Source organism: Suricata suricatta, chromosome 6 (assembly GCF_006229205.1).
Source record: "Suricata suricatta isolate VVHF042 chromosome 6, meerkat_22Aug2017_6uvM2_HiC, whole genome shotgun sequence".
In the NCBI taxonomy this organism is placed as follows: Eukaryota; Metazoa; Chordata; class Mammalia; order Carnivora; family Herpestidae; genus Suricata; species Suricata suricatta.
Window position 1 is genome coordinate 99,767,481 of NC_043705.1, and position 7,364 is coordinate 99,774,844.

The 7,364-nt window shown below is 37.7% G+C and overlaps 1 long non-coding RNA gene across 1 annotated transcript; it reads left to right on the plus strand.

The window, feature by feature from the left end:
* The first annotated feature begins 946 nt into the window (after positions 1-946).
* Positions 947-6,101, plus strand: LOC115294348. The gene is made up of 5 exons (XR_003909829.1): positions 947-1,025; positions 2,823-2,865; positions 4,156-4,217; positions 5,706-5,822; positions 6,014-6,101. It is a non-coding gene; the product is annotated as an uncharacterized LOC115294348 (long non-coding RNA).
* The last annotated feature ends 1,263 nt before the right edge of the window (positions 6,102-7,364 follow it).

Here is a 7,364-nt window from a genome sequence, read left to right on the forward strand (position 1 = left end):
CTTTGTCTCTGGGGCGCCTGCGTGGCTCAGTCAGTTAGGCGTCCGACTTCGGCTCAGGTCATGATCTCACTGTTTGTGGGTTCGAGCTCTGCATCAGGCTCTGTGCTGACAGCTCAGAGCCTGGAGCCTGCTTTACATTATGTATCTCCCTCTCTCTCTTCCTATCCCCCACTCATGGTCTGTTTCTCTCTGTCCCCAAAATAAATAAACATAAAAAAATAATTTAAAAAAACTTTGCCTCTGTTTTAAAAATATGAAAACCAAAAAACCCACATTGATGGCATAACTCCTGACCTATGACCACTCAGTGATGCCCCCCACACATTGAATTAATGAGCAGCCAAGGGGAAAAAGAAAAACAACTTGCACATCTGTCAGTGGAAATCAAAAGGCAGAGTTGAAGTGTTACCAGGGCTCTGAAACATAGCCTTGCTTTCACAAATTAAAGATGGGTAAATTCTGTCAGTGGCAAAGATTCTGTGCTCCTATTCTATAAAAGCATTTAACAAGTGATGTTTAGGCTGAGACAAAGGACAAAGACACCGTCTCTGGATGAGAGAGAACAGCAAGGGAAAAGACCCAGAGGCAAGAGAGGCATGGTTGGTTGGGAACCAGCTTCATGTGTCTGCTCTGCCCAATACGGCACCCACAAGCCACATGTGGCTATTGAAATTTTATTGAAATTTAGATGAAATTTCAAAAATTAAAAAAATTCAGTTTCTCAGTCACATTTGCCACATTCCAAGTGCTCACTAGCCATTTATGGCTAGTGGCTGCCATACTGGACCTTCAAGGTATAGATAGCACCTATCTACCATGGCACAAAGTAGTAGAGCCAGAGACTGGAGACAGAGAGCCTAGGGAGATACTTAGGGACAAGACCATGAGGTCACAAAGGGGCCAGTGTACCACATCAGGAAGTTTGGACTTCCTTTTAGGAAGGTCGTGCTGCTGTTGTGTGGAAAATGGATTGGAAGGATTCACAAAAGTGGATGGTGGGACGCTGTCAGGCTGTGGTGGTGCAGGTAGGAGATCAGAGGCCCCGGCGGTCAGACATTATCCATTTATCTACCATCACATCATGCTTGGCCTGGGCCTCAGAGGGCACTGCATACGTCCAGGGAGTGCCAGCTATAGATTACCCACCGGGAAACCCTAATTCTACAGGCGAGACACTTAGGGTCTAGTGGTTAAATAAATTAATCCCACAGGCCACACAGCTAGTAATTCCAATAACTGTGATTCTATCCAAATCCTGAGATTATTTTGTACTTTTATTTTTCTCTCTATACAATATTCACAGCAACTTTCCCCCACACGCACTGAGTCCCTTTCTCCAACTGCATCTTTGCCACTTTATGTTCCTTTTAAGAAGATGAGAATTATATTTCAGAACATTTTTCTTTTCATCGCTTCTTCTATTCCAAATTAAGGGTAATCACAGCTGGTTGGTTCAATGCCAGAACCCAACCTGGATAAAAGTCCTTTGTATGTGATGATATTAAATGTGTGAGCTTTTATAAAAATGTGTGCACCTTTGAGGAATTCTTCAGACATCTGGGGAATTTAAACTAGTAATTTATAATAGATTTCCTTGACTAGCATGATAATTCCCTAATGAAAAGAGTGGGGCTTTACTTCAAACTGTATGCAGCTGGGGAAAGAGACCTAGTAGCTGAGACTTTGAAATTCTCAAGCTGCTGGATACGAACTTACTGATTTGTGTTGCTCTTTTTTCATTTGTTTTTCAATAAATAAGACATTAAAAATGTCATAAAACTTTATTTTCCATTTTATGATAACTTTATTTTGACGTAATTTCTAACTTACAGAAAAGTTGTTGGAATAGTCCAGGAATAGTCCAGAGAACTCCTGTGTCTCCTTCACCCACATTCACCGATTGTTGCCATTTTGCTGCGTTTTCTTATCATTGTCTCTCGCAACACACACACACACACACAAACATACATACATACACACACATACACACATACACACATGTACAAACACACACAAACACACACACATACACAGAAACATACACATACACACACGTACACAAACACATACATACAAACACACACAGACACAGACACACAGACACACACATACATACATACATACACACACATACACACATATACAAACACACAGAAACACACACACATACACAGAAACATACACATACACACACGTACACAAACACATACATACAAACACACACAGACACAGACACACACACACACACACACACCCATTATTTTTTGAGCCACTTAAGGATAAGCTGCAGACATAAGACTGCTTTATCCCTAAATACTGTAGTGTGCATTTTCTAAGACAAGAACATTTTCTTACATAATCACAGAAAAGTGATCAAAAGAGGAAATTTAATACCAGTTTAGTATTATTATTTAATCCATAGTATCTAAGGCATTAGATTATTCAAATTTCATCAGTTAATCCGTTAATGTCCTCTGTCTCTAGCTGTTTACAGCTCCTTTTCCCACACCCTGTGCAGAATCTAGTCCAAGATCATATATTACATTGTGTTGTTACATCTCTTAAGTCTCCTTATAATTGGAACAATTCCTCATACTTTTTGACTTTCATGACATTTGTATTTTTGAATAGAATAAATAACAAGAGTGATAGATATTGTATAGTATATGTACATAATCTATTGATTGTATATAGATTATAGTCTATAACCTATACTTGAATACATAATCTCTATGTATATAATGCTTTACATAAAATATCTACCATATAATACATACATGAATATACTCATGAATTCTTACCTACTGTTACCTATTGGGAAGACATCTTCGAATGAGACGAAACAGCAAGAGTGAAGACCCAGAGGTAAGAGAGGACATACTTGGTTGAGAACCTAAAGAAAATTTACATATATGCTCTAATTATGACAGTCATATTGGATACCAATACATATAATCTATTATATAGATTATAAGAGACATAATAATTCATTCATCCAAACTAATAAATATATACAAACATAAATAAATAAGGGAAAGATTTTTTTCAATAAAATATTACAGCACTAGAGAATTACCATTTTGCAACCGTTATAGTAATGAATTCAGGCAAGGATTATCAATGGATACAAAAACCAGTGGATGAAAGTTTGAAGAAACAGATCTTTACAAAGCTTGGAAATATTGTCCCACAAAACACTTATTGATTAGAAAGGACAGGACAGCACCTGGCTTGACAGCATCTCAACCAGTCAAGCGTCACATCATCACTGATAGGATGACGGGACAAATGACCAACATGTGCCGCATGTGATGCACAAGAAGGACACAACCATTCTGTTGTATTCTTGCTAAAAATACACCTATTCATGAGAAAACAAATTCAAAGGGCGATATTCTATAAAGTGTGTGCTTTTTAAAGAGAAGCCTGCTCAAACCAAGGGTTGCATCGAGTTGCATTATCAAACAACACCACTAGATGTCACTGTAGTTTTGCAAGTTGCCCAAGTTTGAGCTAGATAGCAAATCTAAATTCCTTTGTGGCCTGCCTCCTCGCTTTGACACTATTGTGAACTGGACTCATCTCGCGGATTCCAACACATAAAGCTTTTGAGAAGGCTACAAATTAAATAATGGCAAAGCAGCAGAGGAGGTGGCAACAGGCTTAGATGAAGCTTGTCTCTGCCGTTACAAACTGTGATGGCGATTCCCGGCAATTCCTGCCCTGTCTCTGGGTCTCGGTCTCCTCCTGTACAATGAGGACGTTTGGATTGCGAGCTCCTACCCACCTCTAGCTCTAACAGTCTGCGATTTTAAGCTGATGTTTTCTTAACTAAAGTCATTTCAAGGTCCTTACAACACGTTTTGCCCAACTTTGTTGGACCCATTACTGGTTTTCTCTCTCTCTTTTTTTTTTTTTTTTTTTTTTACCCAGTACTCTAATTTATCTAATGTTTGTCCTTAAGTTGACTCGGTTTTTAAAAATGTAAATAAAGAAAATAATTTATAGGCTGATCACAAATGGAAACCAGTTCACTTGCCATAAATAGAGAGTAACCACAAAAATAAAACAACATAATATAGTTAAATTTGAGTAGATGTTATTGTCTGCCTAAGGCTCAGAGCCTGTAACCTGCTCTGTTTTTCCTTTTTAAAGGGAGGTGTGGAGGTGTTAAAGGGAAGTTGAAGACAGGCTAGCCCCGAGACTTCCCTCTTGATGTAAGCAAAAGAATGGAGGCCGATGGATCTGTGTTGGTTAAGTCTGTATCCAGGAACCGACCACAATACTTGATCCACCATCTAAAACTGTTTCTCTTCCTTTCTTCCTTCCTTTCTTCTTTTCCTTCTTTCCTTCCTTTCTCTTTCTTTCTTTCTCTCTTTCTCTCTTTCTTTCTTTCGATTCTTTCAACTCTTGACTCTTCAATACTTCTAATAGACTGTAAGAGTCTGATTAGAAACCATACATTATTAATTATTTTCTTCAATCTGTATTTAAGCTTTTTTAATGTTGATATTCCTTTCCATTTAGTTTGGATTTAGCTTCCTTTTTGTGTTTATTTAAATTTGCTTTTATAGTCAGTCTTCTTCCATTTGAAACACTCACTCCCTTTTTAACAGAGGAGATGATATATACCGCTCTGCTGTCAATGTCGAAGCAATTATATGCCACCAAATGGCTTGTGATTTGGCATCTTCTCCTGATAAAGGCTTATGATAGATAGGATGTGGCAGAGGTCAGGAATTCTGCTGAGTACAACCTGAGGGTGTGCTTCAAATTGCTTGAGCTTTATCCAAATCCCCTAGGACACAATCAGAAAACTGGTCCCCTTCAATTTTGGTACAGAGCTTTCTTCTTCATTCTTCACAGAGATTCAGAGTGAAGACGTCTAAAGCTGAGCCACCTAATTGCACATTTTACTCCCTAGCATTAGTGTAGCCCTTTCCTGCTTTGTATAATCAGTTATAATTACTAATTTGCTGGCCACAATTAGCATAGGAAGTTTTATAGGAGCAGAAACAATTTCTTAGCTACCCAGTGTTACTAAATAATTTAAAAAGGGAAGACAAAGAATTTCTATCAAATGTGTTTTGTTTTCTTAATGCTGGTGCTGCATTATAAGGTAAAGAAATCAGGGCATTCATAAATATCAATCCACTAACTATTTCCCGCATTACAAAAGTTATTTTTTTGTGATTTAATTTTCTTACTGACGTGAATTTAATTTGCCATTAGAAGCCCAAAAGCTGAGGGGTCAGTTTCAATGGAACACAATGCTTTTTATCTTGCTTGAAACACTGTTCTAATCTGCAAAACACTAAGGGTATTGCTTTTCAGAAGAAAATTTTCATAAGACAGTTGAATTTGAATCAATAGAAACTTTTTTTCTGTGCCAAATTTGGTAGAACTATATACTCTTATGACCTACTCACTCCAATTCAGAGTAAAATTCTGCTTTTTCCTCCCTCAGTGTTCTTTACCATACCTAAGCTGAGATCCAAACCACAGTGAGCAGACATTAGAAGATTTGCCAATATGTATAAGATACACTAAATATGGTAATGACAGTCAGATATATGAAGTATGTTTATTTTCTGGTGAGAGAGTTACTTGAACCTCGTTAAAGAATTCTTCAGGTTTTCTTTAGGCCTGTTCGTTCCTGCTGCTGATTAACATTTATGATTCCATTATCCTCTTTATGTTTACAGATTCCTGCTCCCCGCAACAGTCACTCAATTATTTTATTATGTGTTGACATCATTCTCAATGGAATGGATGATTGTATTCTGGCAGGGTCTCCTTCCAAATTTTGCTGAGTATCACAAGTAAGTGTACTTTCAGCCAGTTTCGGGAACTATATCCCCAAAGGCTGCAAAATTATACTTTATTTCATTGTTTTAAAGTGTCCAGAGCCAACATGTCTGTTTGAGAGACTGAGTCAAGCATTGTCTCCCTAGCACATCTATAACTATCGATTCCTTTGAGAGAGGTCTGATTCTATTCGTACTTATCTTAGACCACAGCTTTGAAAGAGGCTTTCAAGATCCCTCATCCCTTCTGGTGCCCGGGTCCCCACCACATCAGCCCTCTGTGGTGCAAGTAGTAGAAACCAACTTTATGTAAGTGAAACCAAAAATCAGATTTATTTTATTAATACAGCATGGCTGTAGAATTAAAAATAAAACCCTAAAGAACCAGCTAAGAGGGGTTAGAACCGTATTGACTCTGGGGAGCTAGGTACCGGCTGCTAATCGGCAATGACTTTAGGTGTTACCTGCTGGTGACCCCAAGGGTATTATTTTTGGGAGTTTTAACATCCCCTTGCCAACGCTCGGTCTGGGTAGTTGAGATTTCTTATATTTATTCAAAATGCTATATAAAAGCAGTTTAAAACTGTTTCCCCAAACTTGCCCTAAACCAGATTGCCACCCCCATTCTTTCTACCCAGAAATGATAAGCCCACCACTTATAATAGATACCTTTTCATTTTCCACAATTCATATGATTGGAATCCTAAAATGTTTACTCTTTTTCTTTTGTGGTTTCTTTGATGTTTCATAATTACCTTCAAATCCATCAGTAATATTCTATGAGTTAGTGCAGGCTTTTTTTTCTGAGTAATGTTCTTTGGGTATACTGCGATTAGTTTATCCATTTGTTTATGAACATTTGAGTTATTTCCCATTGTTGACTATTAAAAATAAAGCAGGGCAAATATTTGTGTATTATTATTATTAATCGGGGGGAAAGGCTTTTTTTCTCTGCCTCAAAAGAAGTCTTTATTAATCATGTGTGGTTCACACATGCTCTTTTTTAAGAAACCCAGCTTTCTAGAGAAGTGCGTTCCTTAAGACTGGCTGTAGTTTTGCATCATGAATATTGCATTAAAAGAAAACCATGGTGGAACAGTTTTTATTATGTTACCTTCTAAATAAACTCATTTTTAGTTTAACATTTTTTTTTAAGATGTGTTTATTTATTTAGGAAGAGCATGCAAGTGGGAAAGAGGCAGAGAGAGAGAGAGGGAGACAAGGAGAGAGGAAGAGAGAGAACGGCAGAGGGAGAGGGAGAGAGAGAATCCCAAGCAGGCTCAATGCTGTCAAAACAGAGCATGACTAGGGGTTCGAACTTGTGAATGGTAAGATCATTCCCTGAGTCGAAATCAAGAGTTGGTTGGTCACTTAACTGACTAAGCCATCCAGGAAACCCTAAATATATTTTTTGGGAAAAAAAGTCTGGTTGATCTTTCCTTAAATGTTACAGAAAACAGATATAAAAAAAACACAACAAATTAGAGTTTATGTTTCCCAAAACACCATACGTGCAAACAGTTCTAGATTGCAAATGTATTATGTAGTCAGTTTAGT